Source organism: Schistocerca nitens, chromosome 4 (assembly GCF_023898315.1).
Source record: "Schistocerca nitens isolate TAMUIC-IGC-003100 chromosome 4, iqSchNite1.1, whole genome shotgun sequence".
In the NCBI taxonomy this organism is placed as follows: Eukaryota; Metazoa; Arthropoda; class Insecta; order Orthoptera; family Acrididae; genus Schistocerca; species Schistocerca nitens.
This window is the reverse complement of record NC_064617.1, coordinates 581,472,439-581,495,860: the sequence shown is the minus strand read 5'-3', so window position 1 is coordinate 581,495,860 and position 23,422 is coordinate 581,472,439.

The window sequence follows — 23,422 nt, the reverse complement described above, 5'->3', positions numbered from 1 at the left end:
TTCGTAAAGAATGTATTTGAAGGAAAAGTTTTTAGGGAAAAAACAAGAGTCAGGCCAAGAGCAACGTATTTTAATAACATCTAAGAAGATATGGGGATAAAATCGTATGAAGAATTGAAGAGGGTGACAATGGAGAGAGGGACGTCGTTAAATCGACAAGACATAGCCTTTAGTTTATGATGATGATTTTGAATTTAACAATATCAAAGACTTTGATACGGTAGTTTGGAATCCTGTTCCCCTCCGATCATGGGCACAGCTGTTAAAATGGTTCGACACGGTTCAATAATACATTAGAAGAGAGGAAAGTTTACACTGTAAAATAGTCATAAGCTGCAACTTATAAATGCAAGTGACTATGGTCAAGAACAATAATCACACAAAATTAATCGGTTGGAAACAGACTGATTGCCCAAGTAGAAAACTGTTTTTATTTTAGTGTATTTCCTCTAATCATCATACGACTAACGCCAAGTCTTTAAACCAATCGCATGAACTTTAGAATATACAAACCATTCTAGTGCTGTAGAAGAAATGATAAATGCATTTACAATAAGATAACTAAATCTTCAGTTAAACAGCTAAAGCACACGGTTTACTGCATACAACTTTTCTACGTTCATTACCGCAACAAGCAGCGCAACAGGTAAGATACAGGCTAGTGAATAGTGACAGAGTTTACATAAAATTTTCATTCCTCATAACCAGTTACTAGAGAGTTCATGGTAATATGACAGATGGTTTAGAAACGGTTTTTAAAAAGAAAGAAAGGCTAAAACAATCTTATCAAATAGAATGTGGCTCGGTTAAGGAATTAACATTTAGTTATACGATTAATCGACGATGCTTAGAACACATGCGATGCTTACTTCTATGAGTGCTTTCGAGTGATTCCTCCAATATGCTTAAAATAGTTGCGAAACCTGTCCCAATCATTAACGACCATCGTGCTGTAGATTATAAATGGCTGCAGATCGATCCACTAGACCTCAATCGTTTCCTCACAAATCATACAGGGATGCCGGATTTGCGGGTCTATACTGTAGTTAGAACAGATTAACTCTCTGAAGGTAGCCGCCTGTAGAACCTGACGACCATAGATGACCGGCTTCTAGCGATACAAGCCAAAATCGTCACTGAATTGCGCCTCCACTTAGCACACGCTGGCACTCACAAAATCTGTCGTAAGGCAGTGGGGCTTAGGTATCTTACTTCCAGCCAAGACTGTGTGACAGGCCCTCCACCGTCGGTGACAGGGAATCATAATGTCTTCGTTGCACGACTACCACACCACCTACGCAGGCGCAATAACGCATGCTGGCCAGAGAGTGTAGAATGATCGCAAAGGATCTATCACACTCGTGACAGTACCAAACTGGCTCAGTATCTCGTATGACGCCCATCCCTTTATTACCCTCAGCCTTCTTTCTCTGAGAGGGTGAATTGTAATATGATGTCTCCTCTAATAATATCCCATTCTCGCACACAGACAATATGGGACAGGACTAATTCGTGACTGAATGTGGCGTTTAACACTGGCACTCGTGAAGACCTTAAGACAACTCTGGCGGCTTTAATGTTCGATTGTTCTGTCAATTCATCCTTGTCGAATCTTTGGTCAGTGGACGACGTCCAAGAGGTGTGCTGGAGTCATTCAGGATAATGTGAGGTGCGCAAAGATTAATAGCGTGTACGCACTGCAAAGGGAGGGAGAACAATGCAGCGGGGGTAGACGTCCCAACAAATTGTAAATTGGGGACATGGTAGTCATTAAGAATATCTGTGTCCAAGGGAAGACTGAGAAGAAAACCTAACCTAAATTGTTACCGTAGTTTGTGGGGCCTTGTAAGACTGAAAAAGTGCCTACCCCAGTTAGCTATCTGGTTGAGGACCAGTCCACAAGTAATACAAAGCGTCCACACATAGACTGGTTTATGACTTGCCTTGGTACTTAAAATTTTGTAAAACTCATCCCTGGGCTCTCTTAATATGAGAAGGGAGAGATTCAGCAATGTCGGTCCTACCGATATTGCACGTGGTTATTCTCGGTGACAGTTACCCAGCAATGGCCTCTTGCGGGGCGCCCGATAAGGCATGCAAAGCGGCTTCTGAGCCTTTTACTGGCGTACCAGGCTTGCAGGGAGGAGCCAAGGGACAAAAAAGCCGACTCCATTACGAGTGGACAATCTGGGTGGGCGTCTTCAGATGAGCGATTGGCCAAGTGCAATACTTTGGTGGCATCAGAGGCTATGCGAGCATGGAGACGGAAAGCGATGGGGGCAGCTGCTCACTAGGCGAAGGCATTGTTGGGTCATGAGAACACTATTCAGTCAAAAAGAGCTGAACTTGGTGAACAAGTCTCAGAACATTGCCTGTTCCTGTGTACTTGTGCCACGGAGCAAAATCCAACAGAATCCAGTCTGTTTGGTGCTATTTGCCAGACTTCATTCAGTTTTGAGTTGTAATCACTTGTTTTACTTAGTTTGCTATAGGTCCCAACAGACTTCAAAAGAGATGATTATTTATCGCTTCATGTTAAACTGATTTCGCTTGTTAATTTGTTGTCGTTAGCAAGACTCAGTATTAGACTTTTTGACGTTGGGTTACAATCGGTCATTTATTATGTCGTGTACTAAAGTGGATGGGGAAACCACATTTGCATCCTACACCTGGTCCGCACTTGCTCGGTGAATGTGTCCCTTTCGAGATTTTTTACTGCGTGAATGTTGTCACTCACCCTAGTCACTGCTGTACTTTTCAGTGATTTTATCTCATTAAGCTTTGTCATCAGCACTTTTTCTTGCAATTTTCAACCTACCTGCACTTACGCTTGTACGTACTAGGGTTACTAGGACTTATTTTTGGTTCATTAGGTACGAGCTAATAGCTGTTGCCATCAGATACAAGCACTATTTTTTAATTTATTCATATTTACAGAGCTCAAAATATTTATCAGTACCATGAAAGGTTATTATAAAAATATTTCTGGGAAAAGGCAAAGCAATTTGTAATTTGGAGAACTTTGAAGAGCGAATCGTTTTCGTAAATTAGTTGTTATATCTTCGTTAAACGTATTTTATTTTTATGTTTTAGAAGTTCCCGTGACTGTTTGTTTGGCCAGATCCTGTAGGTACGTCCAGTACTGTGAACTGGTACCGAGTTTAAGCTGTGCCCACATTTACTTGATTGCAAAAGGAAGCTAACTGGATATCTGCTTGCATTTATGGTTGCACTGTCAAGCTTTGGGCTCTCTTTTGAATTTTGTTACTTATGAGCGTATTGCTGGTTTATTTTAATCCATTTTTTGTTGTTGGAATACCGTTTATTTGATGGATAAGCCCTCCATCTCCCAAAGCACGTAGCTCGCTCTCCTTTTCAACCAGCAGCTCCAGTTTTAGACCAAGTCGGCATTCCTTTGATAATGGGTGTGCCGATTAAGTGACTGCTTGTGCTTACTCAGGCATAAACAAGTTTAAAAGGCATCAGGATAGCGCCACTTTATGAAACAATTGAGCAAGTAGTCACAAGGTATACCATACACAATAAAGAAATGGCAGATGAAACTCCCGCCGAATGGAAGTACAACCTGCAGCTTCAAATACCTGGTAGAAGCAGGTACATCAGGAGAATTCATTACGAACCCTACTTTCAGTCAATTTTTCCACGTGATGATATAAATGGAAGCATGATTAGAAACCAAACTATAAATAAATCAGAAAGAAGTGAAAGCAGTTCAAGAATAATTAGACCCTGGAATGCATAAAGGTCCAAATAAATTAGGGAAGATCTATACAATAGAAACAGAGATAAAAAGGGTCGAAATACAGATCTAAAAAGTGAAGACAGGACAAGACAAATTACAAGTGGAAATTTTTTGCCAAACTATGCTAACTTAAAAATAAGTTTGCAGCAGGCCAGACTTAAATTTTAAGGTATTATTGGTGAAGTGCACTTATGGCTATTAAATGAACTCAAATGTGTAAGGCAGTAATTTAACACAAATATCGAGAATTTAGGGAACTCCAAATTTTATGATTTTCATACTCGCGGAATCGAAAAGTTGCTCCAAAGTTGGCAGACTGTTGCAAATAGTGCAAGAGAATATATTATTGATGACAATAGTGTCTGTTATGTATATATGATGTGTTCATAAAAGTTGAGGGAAAACGTTACCGACCTACGTATTAACCTAATAACAGCGAAGTGCCGACGGCCTAGCCACAGTGGTAACACCGGTCCCCGTCAGATCACAGAAGTTAATCGCTGTCGAGCTGGGCTAGCACTTGGATGGGTGACTATCCGGTCTGCCGAGCGCTGTTGGCTAGCGGGGTGCACTCAGCCCTTGTGAGGCAAAACTGAGAAGCTGCTAGATTGAGAAGTAGCGGCTCCGGTCTCGTAAACTGACATACGGCCGGGAGACCACATGGTCCTCCATATCCGCATCCAGTGACGCCTGTGGGCTGAGGATGACACGGCGGCCGGTCGGTAACTTTGGGCTTTCCAAGGCCTGTTCGGAGGGAGTTCAGAAGACTTTAATAACAGCGAAGGAAGAGACTAAAAATGCATAACTCTGATTCTGGCTAAGCATGAAGAAAGAATAGAACTAGAAGCTGCCGAAGAAGAAAGACAGAGATGATGAATAGGTCAATCAACAGGGAGGTTAACAGGTAGATGTCAAGACAAAATAACAGTGGGAATAAGACGATGGCGTTCTGGAGGAGAAGGAAAATCAAGAAAACGAGACAGATGCAGTAGATGCTGAAGGAAAGGAGGAGATTGATGATAGAAGACGTTGAAGTCAATGTAAGAGGAGAAGCTTGACAATTCATACAGTGAACAGTTGCGTAAAATACAGATTTTAAAAATATTAAAATGGAACTGAATGAAACGTCGAGTGCACCGCTGTAGTTGTACTTGTTCGGATTACTTATAAATCCACTCACTGTCGAATTGTCAAGCAATCATGTATAACTATTTTTGCTGTGGCTGCCCCAGTTGTAAAATTATCTGTAAGAGGAGAAGATTTTGGCAAAGAGATAGGAGAGGACACAGAGGACAAGGAAGCAGAAGGAAAATGGGTGGGAGAAGGAAGGGTAAGTGAACAGAAATGATCTAGGTAAACAGTAGGGAGGACAGGGGTAATGGAGGCACAATAGTTTGAAAGAGGTAGCAGAAAAAGAATTTGTAGCACCTGTAGTGTTAACAAAAAATTGTGTAAGCTGGAAGGAGCGAGGAATTATCAGATTTTCACGAACTGAGTCGAACGAGAATGAATACATGCCATTACAGTATTGAAAGTCTAGCAAAGCATTGATTAAATGGTGGAATTAATCACTATCCAGGTGAAGTACCGATTGCTGATCCGAAACCAGTGAGCAGGTAACATCGCGATGGAGGCAGACGAGATAGTGTGGGTAGGGCAGAGTAATAATGCGGAAACCTGCTATGGAGGGCGTACGCGACACGTGGTATGGTCAGACCAGATGGCGGAGGTGTTACCTGTGGGCGGCAGTAGGCGAGGCGGGCCAGTGCTTACTCGAAGTTCGTGCACCGCGGTCCTGACCCATCGCGTCGTGCTGTGTGTTGTGCAGAGTTCAGCCATTAGCCGTGCATACCAGCTTCGAGCTGAGTTGTTGCCGTGCTCGTTTCTACGAGCGTTCGGACTCCCTGCTACCAGTAGATCGACTTGCACGTTCGCATCCCTCTCACGAGGTTTTCTTCCCCTGTTACTCTCGAGCCACCGCCTGCCCGTGAAGTATCCGCGCCGACCGTGTAGTGAATCAGCGTTGTCACGCCGTGCAGAAACGAATAGGGGATATTAACAATGAGCATCCGTAAGGAAGTAGAGGAATGTTTGTTAAGAGTAGGTGAAAGAAGTGCAAAAGTTATGATGGTTTTCAGTCTTTAATTGAGATGAAGTTAAGCGAAATATAAATGAAAAAGCTCTTTTAGAAAGCAGCTGTAGAGTTAAGATAACCTCAGAGATCTTATTTCACACATTACTAAAAACAATACATTAATCACGATGTTAGCTACCAAAGTTTAAAATCTAAAGTGCACAGGAACGTTAACTAAACCATTTACAAAGCAAGTTTATGTGACTACCAACTTCGGAGTTGGAAAAGAGTTCCTGGTGGTTCTTGCATCCAACGCGGAAGCAGGAATTGACAGTAGCAGGCAGTAAGGCAGTAGAGGAGCACATAACGGAAAGATAGAATATCCCACAACAGATCGAAGTGTCACGGGGCCACGTTAAGAATGCGTTCCGCAATGTGTGCCTTCAAGTCAGCTACTTTCCTAACTCGAGCACTGGACACAACACCTTAGAGATAACCCAAAAGCCACTAGTTAATATGGATTAAGATGAAGTGATCTGGACGACCAGACTGTAAGAAAATGGAGGCTGACAATGCTAGTATTTCCGAAATGGCATCTACGGCCACCGGTTTACTGACTCTGAGGTGTGCGGAGGGGCGCCATCGTGCATGAAAATTATCCTACCCACGCATCCATGCTGCTAAGGATTTGGAATGACGCTGGTGCGCAAAAAACGCTAATAGCGTTTACCAGTGAGGCTATGGGTAACAGATCCCACGAGACTCATCTCCTAGAAAAAACTGGGTCCTACGATAAATGAGGCTGTCAACCCGAACCACACGGCCACCTTTGCGGAATAAAGTGGTACCGGTTGATGTGCGTGCGGATTGGCCCTATTCAGCAATTCTGAGTATTGACATGTCCTTGGAGATGGAAATGTGTTTCGTCTGTTCACAGAATGTCCCATTATCAATGATTGTCCACTTCCATGTGAGTAAGAAATTCCAAAGCCAATTTTAGGCTTGCTGGCAGATCAGTAGGAAGCAACTCTTGAACATAAGTGATTCTGTATGAATAGCAATGCAGCACGTTTTTTAGGATTCCATGCACCGTGATCGCAGGAACTTTCGGGCAATTCCCCAAGCACTGCATGTTTGCACACCATCGCTCGACCTCTCCTGGAATACTGTGGCCACATCTTCGCAGACGTCGGACCAACTGATATCTTTCTTCGGCAACACTGTACGTCAAACGAATGTGTCTTATGAGATTTTGTAATTTTCTTTCCAGAGACCACTCCAGTGCCTTTTTTATATCCTAAAGTGTGTGGAACTTCTGCAGGACTACTGGCGCACAGTGACCGTTCTTTATCAGGTGCGCACAATACTTCAAGGGCACATTCATGTTGAACGTCTCGTACACAAACTAAGAAACAGACGTGTGCCGCGTGTCAGTTGGTGTGCATGTTCTGCCACTTACAACGGTATCTATTGGTCAGATTTTCGTTCTACCTTCCAGTTTCTGTCGGTCATTATCGTCAGGAGACATCGGCTGTTGGTGTCACGCTTTCGTATGAATCAGTTGCACAACGATTGCGATTCACAGTATCCAGGTTTTTTGGCGCTATACGGTAAGCTCGTTGATTCGAAAAATACGTATGGGGCAAGAAGATGGAAAAGTGTTTGTCACGTTTCAAAATTTTTCCAAATCGTTTCCTTAACGAGTATTATACATTTTCCTATTGCATCTTTGATGAGTTTCTGCTTTCACATTATTTCAGGCTTCGACAAACTAGTACATTACGTATTTTTCATTTATTACCTTCAGCGCTTCATTCACGTCTACTGTTTTGCATGTCCCTATCTTGGAGGATGGTTCTCAAAGTCAGCGCAGGACAGTGTCGTTTAAATGTCGGTATTACTTCGTGACCCAGTGGCTGAATTGGTCTGGTAACATTTGGCGGAAGAAAACAAAACTTATCGACATTATTTAACTGGTGAGGGTCCGTAGGTGCAGAGTCAGTAAGCTAGCAGGTTTAGTGTGATCTTTTTTAGTTAAAAGCTTTTCGACTTTCGGTAGAAATGATTACTAAAACATTCGACCAAGAGTTAACAAGATATCCAAGATGTTTTCTGGGCTTCGTAAAAACATGGTAGTGTATTTCGGGGACATCAATCAACGCTCAACGTTTTCAACTTCCTGGTACTTATTGGGAGCAGTCTGAATGTGTCATAGTAGTATGATGCTAAAAGAACCGTTTGCCGTGATTTTTTTTCATTTTGTCTCCTACGGAAGGCATTTCTTCTAACGAAGCTAATGATGTTGTAGGCTACATCTTAAAGTTAACACCTACTGCACTGGCACCGTAGATATGATCCTTAGTGTAGGCTCGGCTGGGTCTGCAGAGAACGTTTCTGCATGTAGATTAAATTGCTGAATGCCATATATGAGTTAAAAACTGTCTAATCACTCAGAGCTTGAGAAAAAGTGTTTCCGTTCCTCATCTAACAACTCAGTTCACGTTTTTCCTATTTCTCCCCTTTCCGGGTCACTGAAATGCAAGCCTTTATGTCGTTGTTTGGTAAACTAAAAATAAAGGCTCTCGCTTACTTTCCCAAATGAGCTATTTTCAATATTTTTCTACGAAGATTTTTCGCAGCTTGCTCTAGAAATTTAGACTTTATCCATTCCGAAATGATAGTAAGAGCTCCATAATTAGCTGCAACAGTTTTCAGTAAACTGCCTTTGTCGATTTCTTGTATAGCAACTAATGTATTAGCGAAAGTAATCGCAACATTCAGGGGATATGAAAAATAATGTGAAAATATGTACTTGCTTGGGAATGCTTTATTAATATGGGGTTGGATCCACATTTGTTGGTAATACAGCTGCGATTTTTCTTGGAATATTCGCATATAATGAATGTACATACTCCAGTGGAATGAACTGTCACTCTTCGATCACAACCCCTTCTAACTCCTGTAGTGACGAGGGAGGCGGAAATATGTTCCGGAGTCTGCTCTCCAATACCACCCATAAGGATTCTATAATGTTCAAGTCCGAGGACTGAGCTGGCCAAAGAAGACGCTGCAGTTCAGTTGCATGATTGTGCATTATCGTCCCGAAATGTGACATCGTTGTTGGGGATCAAACTTGGAATCATGGGGTGCACCTGATCACCTAAAATGTTCACATAATCGGTGGCTGTAAGCTGCCCTTTGAGAGTAATGATGGGAACAGCAGTAAACCATGATATGGCTGCGAACACTATCACACTTCCACCTCCATGCTTAACCGTTGGAACCGAACAATCAGCATTGTAGTTGTGGTGTCACCGCTAGACACCACACTTGCTAGGTGGTAACTTAAATCGGCCGCGGTCCTGTAGTACATGTCGGACCCGCTTGTCGCCACTGTGTAATCGCAAACCTAGCGCCACCACAGGGCAGGTCACAAGACACGGACTAGACCTCGCCCCAGTTGTACGGACGACATAGCTTGCGACCAGACGTACGAAGCTTTCCTCTCAATTGCCGAGAGACAGATCGAATAGCCTTCAGCTTAGTCCCTAGCTACTACCTAGCAAGGCGCCATTTGTATCAGTGCTTATAGCTTACTAATATTCAAGAGAGATGTATTCCAACAAGAGAATAAAGTTAAGTATAAAACTACGTACTTTTCTTTAGTGCATTAATAAGTCTCCTGTTCCAGAACTTCAAGCCCGTCTGCGTTAGTTTAGCGTGCACCTAGCTACCTCATTGTGTCTATGCTGTATGAACTAGACACAACATTATTTGGCGACGAGTAAAAGAGTTTGTCTTAATTCGTTTGTGTCATGGCTTCGCCACAATCTCCAGATGTACTGTCCGAATTTTTTCGCTTGCAGAATCAGCAGACGCAGGCGTTATTGGAAGCCCTAGGACAGCTCGTCCAGGGTCAACGTGCGCTGCAAAACGATGCGGCAGCCGCTGCTTCTTCGCTACCGCTGCCACAAAACGCTGTTGCACCTCCCTTTCGACCATACGTGGCGGCCGAAGAGACCTGGCACGAATGGTCTCGCCAGTTCAACTTTCACCTCGCCGCCTACAGAATACAAGGTAAAGAGCGGCAGCCGTTTTTGCTTTCTTGTGTCGGTGTGTCTACCTACCGTGTGATAGTGAAATTGTTTCCCCGACGCGACGTAGCAACTCTGTCCTACGAAGAAATTTTGTCTGCTTTAGATGCCTATTTCAAAGAAACAGTAAATGTAGTTGCAAAACGGTATACGTTCTTTCGTACAAAACGTACGGCCGGTCAGACTAATAGGGAGTGGGTTGCAACTTTGCAAGGACTTACTAGGGAGTGTGCATTTGAATGTGACTGTGGACTTCCTTATTCCGACACTATGGTGCGTGATGCAATAGCACAGAACGTTTCTGATGTTCGCATAAGGGAACAGATTTTGAAACTAGTTAATCCCTCCCTTCAACAAGTGATAGACATATTGGATAGGCAAGACACACTTGACTTTGCTCGGGAATCATTTGAAACTTCGCCAGCCGTGTGTCACATTAACCGGCCCGCCGGCCCCGCTGCACGGGACGCTAAGCGGCCCTCGCGCCTGTCGGCACAGCGGCAGCCTGGCTTGCAAACACGTGCGCCGCGTAAGCAAGCAAATGCAGTGAAATCATGCCCGCGGTGTGCCACTAGACATTCGCGTGAAAATTGCCCGTCACGCCAAGCTATTTGCTTTTACTGTCACAAGAAGGGACATGTTCAAAGTGTTTGCCAGAAAAAGCTTAGATCAGACAATCCAAATAATTCCAGGCCTTTTGCTTCGCGCCGGCATCGACCCCAGGACAATCAGGCTCGTGGACCTTCGCCCATGGACATTCATGTGGTTCATTCCCACCCGTCCAGTGACACTTTAGCTAACAGTGACTGTGTTCGTCCCACCACAAATGTGCTCCTCTTGCGTGGCGTGTGCCGAACAACAATCCGCACCGCCGCGTAAATTCTTTGCATGTTCATTGATTCGGAAGCCGATGACGTGGTCGCATCGTTTCCGATTGATTTTCGTCGTGTTGCTACAGCCACAGCTGCTGATCCTGTCCTTGCTACTGTTTTGCGTTTTGTTGCTACGCAATGGCCCTTGTCAAAGTCACGGATCGAAGATCCTTTGGTTCGCCGTTTTTTGCTCACAAGGAGAGACTTTTTGTCCGACGTGGTGTTTTGTTGTTGCGTTCCGATAATGATCAATCCCGAGTCGTCGTCCCACGTTCGTTACAGTCCTCTGTCTTAAAGCTTCTTCACCAAGGACAATGGGGTATAGTGCGTACGAAACAACTTGCTCGTCAGCACTGTACTTGGTTCGGAATCGATGCTGCGATTACGAATATGTGCTCCTCTTGCGTGGCGTGTGCCGAATAACAATCCGCACCGCCGCGTAAATTCTTTGCATGGCCGAAAGCCACTTCCCCTTGGCAACGCTTGTATATCGATTTTGCTGGTCCATTCTGGAATGCTCGATGGTTGGTTGTGGTCGATGCTTTCAGTAATTTTCCTTTTGTTGTCCGGATGTCTTCCACGACGTCTTCTGCCACAATCCAAGCCTTGTCTGCTATCTTTTGCATTGAAGGTCTTCCGCAGACTATTGTTTCCGACAATGGTCCACAATTCATGTCCGCAGAATTTCAGTCATTCTGCACGGCCAATGGTATTCAACATCTGACATCCGCGCCGTTTTCGCCTCAGTCAAACGGTGCCGCTGAACGATTGGTCCGGACTTTCAAGTCCCAGACGTTGAAATTGAAAGAGTCGCATTCTCGGGAGGACGCTTTGTTGCTCTTTTTGTCTTCGTATCGCTCTCAGCCCCGCGATGGCCGCTCGCCGGCTGAATTGCTCCATGGTCGATCTCATCGCACCCTGATGTCTTTGCTGCATCCGCCGCATCAGGTTCCTGTGCAGCGGCAGACTCCGGTTTCTGCTCCTGGCGACGTTGTCTATTATCGCAACTATCGCGGTTCACAGCGTTGGCTCGCAGGGCGCATTCTTCGCTGCCTCGGCCGCGCGATGTATTTGGTTTTGGGGGCCTCTGGTGAGGTGCGACGGCATCTCAATCAGCTGCGCCTCTGTCGTCGCCTGGGTTCTGCCGCTCCCCGTCTGCTTTCAGCGACGGAGCCGTCAGGTCAGCACCCTGGGGACCCATCTACTGGCTCGCCTCATTCCCAGGTGTTACCGACGCTGCCTTCCATTTTGCCTCATGGCGTCGCGCCGCCGCCGCAGCCGCCGCCGCCGGCGCCGCCCGCAGCGGACGCTTCGCTGCAGCCGCCTGGCGCCTCCCTGGGTCACGCGCCGCCGCTCGCTTCCCGTGCCCAGCCGTCCTCCGCCATGGACCTCTTGCCCGCTCCGGACCAGATGTCGTCGTCGCGCGTCGGCTTCCCCGACGCAATGGAGGTCGACTCTTCGGCCCCTCTTGTCTCATTACGTGCGCCTTCACCTCATGTTGACGTGCACCCTGGACTAGGTTTGCAGGCGTTTCCTAGCTCCCCTCGGACCGAATGGCCGGGTGCGGGTGGCACAGCCTCGCCTGTTGCTCGGCTCCCAACCTCATCGCATACGTCGACATGGAGTCCTCCCCACGGCGGGCGGAAGCCTTATCTCACGACCGTTCGCCGATTTGCGGGGGAGGAATGTGGTGTCACCGCTAGACACCACACTTGCTAGGTGGTAACTTAAATCGGCCGCGGTCCTGTAGTACATGTCGGACCCGCTTGTCGCCACTGTGTAATCGCAAACCTAGCGCCACCACAGGGCAGGTCACAAGACACGGACTAGACCTCGCCCCAGTTGTACGGACGACATAGCTTGCGACCAGACGTACGAAGCTTTCCTCTCAATTGTCGAGAGACAGATCGAATAGCCTTCAGCTTAGTCCCTAGCTACTACCTAGCAAGGCGCCATTTGTATCAGTGCTTATAGCTTACTAATATTCAAGAGAGATGTATTCCAACAAGAGAATAAAGTTAAGTATAAAACTACGTACTTTTCTTTAGTGCATTAATAAGTCTCCTGTTCCAGAACTTCAAGCCCGTCTGCGTTAGTTTAGCGTGCACCTAGCTACCTCATTGTGTCTATGCTGTATGAACTAGACAAAACAGTAGTCTCGTTTCGGCGTTCTCCAAGTGTAAACCCCGCCGTCCACAATTCATGCTCCTGGGACCACGTTTTACGCTTCTTTGCGTTGGTTGTCGACGCTAATGGTTTCGGTACAGCAGCTCGTCCGTTAATATTCGCTTTATGGAGTTCTCGTCGGACAGTGTCAGTAGATACGGGGTGTCGAAGATGGCTGTTGAGCTCTGCAGTCATTTTAGTCACCATAGTTTTGTGTTATTGTCACACAACTCGTGTTAGCATATGACAATCTCTGTCATTTAGTTTTGATTTGCGCCCCCTATTACGTATACCTGATAATGATTTTTCGTGTTTTGCGTAGGCTGTCATGACTGTTGAAACAGCTGCTCTTGAAATATTTAATAAGTTGGCTGTCTTGATTCATGAAGCTCCAGCTAATCGGACTCCCAAAATCTGCCCTCTTTGGAACTCTGTTAGGTCTTTCATTGCATGTCAACCTCTGCTTCTGAATGTAAATACGAAGTGTGCACTACTCGTAATCAACCTGCGCTGATACCTAGTCCGTATTGAACAGGCACAATACAGCGTGACAAGTGCCTTACCTGCGTTGTGGACCTTCAAACACAACCATCCCATTACAACCAATGTTAACATAATTTGCATATCCCCTGTACTTCCGCTTATTTACCACAGCACAAAAATACATACGCAACGGAAGTAAACAACCACTTGAATGCACCATTGTTTTCACTGTACCCTTATTTTTCCTGGTCCGTCCGTGGCTGAGGCACGAACTCAAAGTCGGGCGCCACCTCTCCCAGCTAGCTACAGCTCAGAACATCCTCACCATGGAATTATTTCCGCGCAGTACAGTATTTATTTCTGGTTTTGCAATTTTCGAGGGCATTTCAGATGACCTGGGTTTCGGTTGACCGGAGTTCTCCCCTTTACAGGGGCTAGAGAGTATATGATAAAATTCGTTTTCAGTTTGCAAATTAAAGGTAGGTCATATACTCTGGGATACTGCACATTTCTGCACATAGTGGTGGGCTGGTTAAAATGCTGAAGTCAAGTAGTGGAGCAGCGGGCTTCACCTACCAGACAGCCGATGTTGCCATAGGTTCTATGTAGTGTCATTAAATAGCTACCAGAGAACGTGAGCTATGGCCGCTACCTTTGGAATGCAAGACAGCAATTATCCTGCGTGGCAGGGATTTGACAGTTCGTTGGTAAGTTTCCCGAGGTATGTGGCACCAGACATCAGTACTAGGGCAAGTATTCAAGACAGCGGGTTATAGATGGGAGTGATAGATGTGGTAACATCGCAGTGCCATCATGGTGCGAAGTTAAAATTTTGGCGGGAAAATAAGTCAATCAGGTTACCTCCACTCACCTCCCCTACTTCAGAAGGTGGAGGGGGAGGAAAGGTCACTTAGGCTACCTCAGCTAACGTAAGTCATTCAACCACGATGTCTTCCTTGAAACTTGTGGGGAAACTACTCAGGGCTGCTGGATAGAATGGACGTAAGTCTTTATTTTGCCTGTATTGTTCATTTAAATAATTTGAATTGTCATAGCCAGTAGTTCCATCCAGTGTGTTCACCATGACGTCTGCAGTCCGACTGACCTAGTACACAGTATAGCCACCATAGGCGCTACCGTCCCGAACATGACGTAATCCAAGATGGCTGTCTAGGGACAAATGGTGGGAAAAGGACTCAGTCTCCGTCCAGCTTTCAGTGGAAAGATAGAATAATTTATTTAAGGATGGATTTCTAGCAGATTATTTATCACACTGATACAAAACACTCACCCTGATGTGCTTGGTGCCACAGTAAATAGCCCACAGACCAGCAAAATAGTCGTAAATCACCGAAATAAGGCAGTACAAGGAAGTACAGACACGAAAACATGTCTTAAATTGTCAAAATAATGTATGAATAACGTTCTGCAAACACACTCACTAATTGTAAATTATCGAAACAAAGCATTGCACAACCTACATACCTGTTCACAAAATAATGCAACAGACACATTCACTACAAATGAAACTATCAGCAAATAATGCAAGTATAACGTTATGCTAACATGCTCAGAACACTTAAACAGCCGAAAGTAATGCACGGCAGAAACACTCATTACACATGAAAAAGCTAACGAACTATCACTGAGAAATTTGACAGTGACATCCCAGTGAATAGTTCCCTAGAGAGTTCCCAAGTCGCTCACAACAGGGTGGCACGCTCACGTCATCCAATCTTTCCCACATGCAAGACGACCCTGGCCGTGTGCATGTGTTTACCTAGGGACCGTGCACACCTGCAAGTCCGGGGCTGGCTGAATTGCCGAGCAAAATGGATCCCTAGCGACTCACCTGCGCAGGTGCAGCTACAAGAATGTCAGAATGTCAGTGTTATAGTAATGTCTTATGTCTATCTAAATAAGAGTCAAGTCCCCATTCGTAAAGTGTCGCTGAAATAGTTAACGGTCGGTTTTGTTGTTGTAGGAGTTTTCGTGGTCTCTCAGCTTGTCTACTTTGAAATTATTGCCCTAACAGCACCTGTTTACGAATATAGTACAAAATAACGCCGAATGCATTCTTCCTGGTGGTCCTAACGAGACATCACATGCTACCCTTCATGGAAGTCGTGACGTCCTGCATTCAACATACAGTAAATGTTCTCAACACTAAAAGCCTTCATCACGTATGTACACACTTGCGAAAACAGCGTTAATCGCAATAGCATTCTTGTTGTTTGGAAATAAAGTACTGTCTAAGTACAGACGGAAAATTCAGAACAATTACACAATCAGAATTCGAAGCACTGTACTGCAGGAGAGAAAAATGGCGGAAATTTTTTGTGTCCTACAGTTGCTAGTCTGGAGATGTCCTAATGCCGCAATGGCGGATTAGGGACAGCATCTCACCAGAGATGGATGGTCTATTTCAACCTGTCTTTGAACACTTGAACAAAGAATACATCAGAACTTTCCTCAGATACCTTGCACCCATCTTGTTCAAACCAGTCCGTAGAGCCTCCTACGTCTTTTGAATGAATGGAGCATTCTGATTATCTCTTACTGAATGTACCTGCCAAATTACTGACGTTGCCAGTGTGGTAGCACTGCACACCTTCTTTTTCTGCAGACAATACATTCAGCAGCAAAATTATTTTGTAGAGATCGCACATTTTTCACTGACACTTAAACGCTTCAAAAATTGTCTCCAGGTTGTCAAAGACAGAAAGACACTCCTCAATTGCTTGCCCTGCAACTGACGATGAAAGCTAGAATATTTAAGCATGAAACAGATCTCCAACCCAGCTATATATCACCACATTCCGGATCGATGTAGTAAACACACAATTCGCCCTACAAAATCATCACTTCTGCATCCTGCCTGTAGCTAGCAATCACCAGAAACTCGTACATAGACAGCATAAGCACATGGTCCATATATGATCCTCGCCAGACTAGATATTTTCCACGAGCTCGGTAGCTCATTCACCATAGCTGACAGTCACAAGTCATCTGCCTCAGCATACACGAACGTGTGGCCAGAGCCCCCTCAGTGGACCAAGGTCAGTCTCCCAACAGTTGTACAGAGGCTAGGTCAGTTCCCATCGGCACAAAAGCGTCACTGTTCCTGGTCCCGACCTGCTTTCTTGCATTCTACACTCAACTCCAGACTCCGGGATTACAAGGACACATGTATTTTCACATGGTTTGGCAGAATATCATAAGATTTACGCAACACTTCACGATATCAAACACATAGCTATATGCTACCGACCGCTTGAAAAATACAATGCCGGAGATATAGACTCGAAATTATTTCTCCAGAAACCCGAAAATTCAGTGAGGTGGAGACTGCTGTGAAACACTGATTAACTAGAAATTTGTCCCGTCTGTGATTATCTTTATGTGAAAAGACGAAAAAACTCAGTAAACTGATAATACCACTCGTGAATACCAGTGTCGGTGATTTAAGAGATTCCATATCATCCCAATAATTTACAAAGTCAACTAAGGTGCTTCTCTAGAGAACCAGCAAATGTGTCATTCAGTCGTCTTTCACCTGCTAGATGCACACACCACAGTCGACGTTCTCTCAAGCAAATAAAGGCGAGAAATATGCAGAAGCAGAAAGCACACAATTTACATGGGAGGGAATAATTGACCAGCGCAAACACACACCCATATTGAATGTTCCCAAATTTTAACTTCGACGGAGAACACATGCAATCACGAGAACTTTACAGCACGTAGTGAGTATTGGTTCACTATTCAGCCACCTAGAGGGCGACATGGTAAAGTCAGCTAAATTCCTGTACCCTAACTGGTCTCTCCATTAGAACGGCTCCTGCCACAAGCTGGAAACGTGAATCATTCCCCGTGACAGGCCAACGCCGCCACGTACTCCTCGTACACCAGATATACTCGTTCTAGGCAACAGGCCACATATATTTTATCACTGTACTTACAATCAAATATTGGTCTCAATTGGACAACATTCGACAATGAGTGAAGTATTAGGAATACTTCCTGCTGATGGCAGTGGCTCTGTAAATAGAAATATCTGCGCCATTCTTAAGACTTAACATAATATTCCAAGTAAAAAAAAAGTTTCATTCCCTTTGCACCTATCGCACTATTCCACATCAAATCCATACCTTGCTTACGACTGGACATAGTAATTTCCTTTGCACATTTCGGAAACCACACACACACACACACACACACACACACACACACATACTTTATAAGCCTGATGCTCAAGGCGAAACTATCAAGCATACCCTACTACTAACTATAATAGTTCGCCAATAAGTGATTGCTGGTGATACATAATCATACTGAGCGAAAATAAGCGATCAGTGGACATGTCTCTTAAGTTTTTCCTGTGTCTTAGAAGAGAGGCGTAATCGTCATAGGAACCACCAGATGCTACAAATACGATCGCAGCGACCATGTTACTGTTACAATTGGTCTTGGTTCTACCAGCGCAAGCAGTTATTCATGTTAAAAGCTATACTGGCATTATAAATCGAGGTATTGCATTACCTGCGAATGAAGTGCATTTCCACACAAATATCCCGAAACTAAATATAGCCGGTGGTCGGCGAAGTCTATATTAACAGACCAATAATACGGCTACACGTCACCGATGGTGTAAGCTTGAAATAAAATTACGGAATTTAGAAAGTGGTTCACCTAAGGAACACGGTATGAAGCCAGTATTTGCAATGCCCTCAGCTGCTACTAGATACTACTCAAGTGTTTGTGATGCATTCTGTCTTGATGCCACGTCAGAGGTTCAGCGATACATCCACAGGGTTATAGGTGATGGTTGATTTAGAATGATGGCACACAATAGATGGTGCGCTGATTGACGTCGTAAGAAATGTACACTAACTTTTCAGATCTCTACTGCTACGCTTTTCTGGACAAATGCTGTCTGTAATTTGGAATCAAGCCTTTTCTTTCAACCACGTACCTACAGGGTGTTTCAGAAATGACCGGTATATTTGAAACGGCAATAAAAACTAAACGAGCACAGATAGAAATACACCGTTTGTTGCAATATGCTTGGGACAACAGTACATTTTCAGGCAGACAAACTTTCGAAATTACAGTAGTTACAATTTTCAACAACAGATGGCGCTGCGGTCTGGGAAACTCTATAGTACGATATTTTCCACATATCCACCATGCGTAGCAATAATATGGCGTAGTCTCTGAATGAAATTACCCGAAACCTTTGACAACGTGTCTGGCGGAATGGCTTCACTTGCAGATGAGATGTACTGCTTCAGCTGTTCAATTGTTTCTGGATTCTGGCGGTACACCTGGTCTTTCAAGTGTCCCCACAGAAAGAAGTCACAGGGGTTCATGTCTGGCGAATAGGGAGGCCAATCCACGCCGCCTCCTGTATGTTTCGGATAGCCCAAAGCAATCACACGATCATCGAAATATTCATTCATGAAATTAAAGACGTCGGCCGTGCGATGTGGCCGGGCACCATCTTGCATAAACCACGAGGTGTTCGCAGTGTCGTCTAAGGCAGTTTGTACCGCCACAAATTCACGAGGAATGTCCAGATAGCGTGATGCAGTAATCGTTTCGGATCTGAAAAATGGGCCAATGATTCCTTTGGAAGAAATGGCGGCCCAGACGAGTACGTTTTGAGGATGCAGGGACGATGGGACTGCAACATGGGGCTTTTCGGTTCCCCATATGCGCCAGTTCTGTTTATTGACGAGGCCGTCCAGGTAAAAATAAGCTTCGTCAGTAAACCAAATGCTGCCCACATGCATATCGCCGTCATCAATCCTGTGCACTATATCGTTAGTGAATGTCTCTCGTGCAGCAATGGTAGCGGCGCTGAGGGGTTGCCGCGTTTGAATTTTGTATGGATAGAGGTGTAAACTCTGGCGCATGAGACGATACGTGGACGTTGGCGTCATTTGGACCGCAGCTGCAACACGACGAACGGAAACCCGAGGCCGCTGTTGGATCACCTGCTGCACTAGCTGCGCGTTGCCCTCTGTGGTTGCCGTATGCGGTCGCCCTACCTTTCCAGCACGTTCATCCGTCACGTTCCCAGTCCGTTGAAATTTTTCAAACAGATCCTTTATTGTATCCCTTTTCGGTCCTTTGGTTACATTAAACCTCCGTTGAAAACTTCGTCTTCTTGCAACAACACTGTGTTCTAGGCGGTGGAATTCCAACACCAGAAAAATCCTCTGTTCTAAGGAATAAACCATGTTGTCTACAGCACACGTGCACGTTGTGAACAGCACACGCTTACAGCAGAAAGACGACGTACAGAATAGCGCACCCACAGACTGCGTTGTCTTCTATATCTTTCACATCACTTGCAGCGCCATCTGTTGTTGAAAATTGTAACTACTGTAATTTCGAAAGTTTGTCCGCCTGAAAATGTACTGTTGTCCCAAGCATATTGCAACAAACGGTGTATTTATATCGCTGCTCGTTTAGGTTTTATTGCCGTTTCAAATATACCGGTCATTTTTGAAACACCCTGTACATTGGATGCAATGGAGAAGTCTTTTAATAATTACAGCCACTACTCAATCACATTTATAGTACTCTCATATCTTGAAACGAAACACCATTTCCGAACACATCTGCTACAGCCAAATTCCAACATAGTTTTAGACAGTTCCTATGCATCTTTCAACCACTCCTCAGACTCTGCACCGCCATCCCTGTAGATTGGCACATGTGACCGTTACAATTTAAATTTGAACTGATCAGAAGTCGGAGAGAGCTATGTCTACTACATTCTGCAGCCAATGTACAAACAGTCTAAGCTGAGTTAGTGCGACAGGGCCTATTTTTGACCAAACGATGGAAATGGGAACATGTTGTAGCTCCGGCAACCCAGTACGATGTGTTAGGCCACCACTAAACGAAGCCCGCTCTTGCGACGCAATGTTGTATAAAGACAGTACCAACTGTTAACAACAGTTTTTCTTATAGGAAAAATTAGCAAAACTCAACATCATTCAGGTACTCTAGTCCGAAGCAGATCTGCATCCCTCCGGGTCCATTCACGTCTATCACCCAAACATCTGTCATCGTTGTTCTGTACCATCCACAAGAGAAAAATTACGAACTACAAAAGCTGCACTAACTACAAACGTTAGAGACCTCGATAAGATTTTTACCGATTCTCTTTCTCTCTCTTTTTCTTCCTATACATCGAAACCAAATACTGTCTGCTTGCAGGCGTCGAGCACATGCAGCGGTCCTATTAAACATACAGGTATAGATCCGTTGGAGTAGACTGCCAGTGATGGAAGTCGGTTGCACAGACCAGTGTAAAGTGTCAGAGCCCGTACTGTAGGAGGAGGGGGATGACCGTACCCCACAGACTACACTGTTAGTGGGAAGAGAGGCTCCCTGCGTCGTTGTTTCAAACATTGCTTTTTTTTCCTGTTGTAACACGCTTTGCACTCTGGCATACACTGTGTACTCGTATTTTCCGCCACAGCTTTGAGGACTGTCTCAGGTTCTAAACTGACATGAACACGTTCTGATTCATTCTGATTCATTGCATGTCACAGAAAAGTTGATGTTGCATGGTGTAAATCATGTTGCTGCTGCTGCTTCACAAACACATGCACACACACACACACACACACACACACACACACACACACACACACACACACTCACAAACACACACACTGGTTGATTTTAAATAAAAGGAAGTCACAACATAGGGAAATTGGAAAACTTTAGTTGCCTTGTGGAGCGTTTACAAACTGGTGTCCGAAGGTGACTGACGACCTCTACATTTAAACTCACCTGTCACGGTGATGGGATAGCTTATGATTCTGTGTACCGTTTCGGTTGATTCCTCATATTGCAGTCATGTATGTGGTAACTGTTTCGGTGCTAGCGATCCGCAGAAGGTGTTGCCCCTCCACCAAGACTCTTTCTCCAACTCAAACAAGCGATGTCAGTCAGTCCTTACGTGGTAATCAATAGTGTGCCAGTGGATTCATCAGATGGCAAAAACATTGTCGATGTACTGTATTAATAAGTATCACAGTTGATAGTGCAAACAATTTTAGCAATTTTACAGTAATTTCAAAATTAACCAATTTTGTGACAGCATGCTTCCCAATTTCAGTATCATCACTAAACCGCCTCCTCCTCCACTTTGCGAGTACCATTGCAAATGTAGATAGCTGACTGCGCAGTATGTCCATTCATTGTTAATTCCCAAACATATACATCATGAACGTATACCAGACAGTGATCTACACATTTCTAGCACTTCCAGCATGGTGTGTAATTTACGATCTTTCTCTATGCGGATGGGAGTCACAGGGCATTCTCGCATTCTTAGGATAATGTTAGAGACTGAAAGATCCCCTAGCATTGTCTTTTACCAACCCGCTGTGCAGCAGCGTTACCAATTTAATCTGCCGCTGACCAGAAGTAGACCACTACATTCCGCGTCTCGTGAATGAATGGAGATTGCTGAATCCGCAGACTTCGAAGTGCACAAGATGCGTGCATGTCTAGGAGGTTAGCACCACTTATTGGTGTATAGTAGTAGGTTAGCACCCCTTATCGGTGTATAGTAGTAGATTTGAAAGCGTTGTGATCTGTAACGAGGTATGGTTTAATGGCAGACCGATGATACTTTCTAGAGAGGGAGGGAGTTGTTGCTACAGGTCATTTGACCATTTTTCCGTTGTTCTGTCACCATGCAACAGTTGTCTGACAACCTGCGTTCGACTCATGTAGAACCACGTGTTATGTGCATGACATAGAGCACTGTCTACTTGCTATAGTTAACAGAAAGCGTTTTGGTCATGAGAGAACTTCTATCTCTTGTGTGATTAAAAATATGACCATCGCATTACCACACATTACTTTAAACGAGCGAAGATTTACGCGATGTCACATCTTGGGTATAAACTCAAGACTTCAGTTTCATACCTAAGATGATTCTAAGTTAGTGACAGGTGTTTGTGCAGCAATGTATTCCCTGCGTATACAGTTACTTGAGAGATGTCGTGTTGAAGGAGTTTGTGACGGCATGGCGTGTAATTTCAAATGTCAAACGCTGCTGCTATGCTTTTATCCGTTTCCTTGTAAGAGGTATTCTCCACTACTAAAGATCACAGGACTTATGTGGGCATAGTATAATTTCTGAACCATGATCGGATGTGAACAGTTGACACTATACAACACTGAATAGTTTTATTCTGCATGCATCACACAGATTCGATGTTTGAAGGAGGTAGTTTTTTCATTTTGTTACCACATAAGGATGCATGTCATGCACTGTAAATGTATTTCTTACACTGGAATATTAACAGCAGAGCATTCCACAGGACTAAAGGTTGGAAACTGAAGCGATTTAGCATTGTATTCTGTTTTATGTGCAGAGCCGTGGAGCCTTAGGACTGGATGTGATTATGTTCTTTCTTATCAGTAACTTCCTGGTACTGATCTCAGACGCAAGAACAATACTTTAGAATTGATAGTGTAGTTGATCTATGTAAAGTGCTTCGAACTCCATCCGTCTGGAGCTCCATCATGCATAAAAACTACCCGTGTCCTGCTCTTCTTAACCATCTGCTATTAGATCACAATGCTTTCAAATCTACTACTATACACCGACGAAGGGTGCGAATCTCCTAGACATGCACGCATCTGAAGACATCTTGTGCACTTCGAAGTGTGCAGACTAGGCAAGCTCCATTCATTTACGAGATGCGGAATGTAGTGGTCTACGTCTGGTCACCTGCAAATTTAATCGGTTATGGTGCTGCAGAGCGAGTTGGTCAAAGGCAATGCTAGGGGATCCTTCAGTCTCTATCTTTAACTTAAGAATGCGATTTATAAAGCCAATATAGCTTTTAACATGAATACGTGCAATTGCCGGTAGAAGCAAGACGCATTGTGGCAGTAATATAGTCACTGCATAGTGTTTTTAGCATCT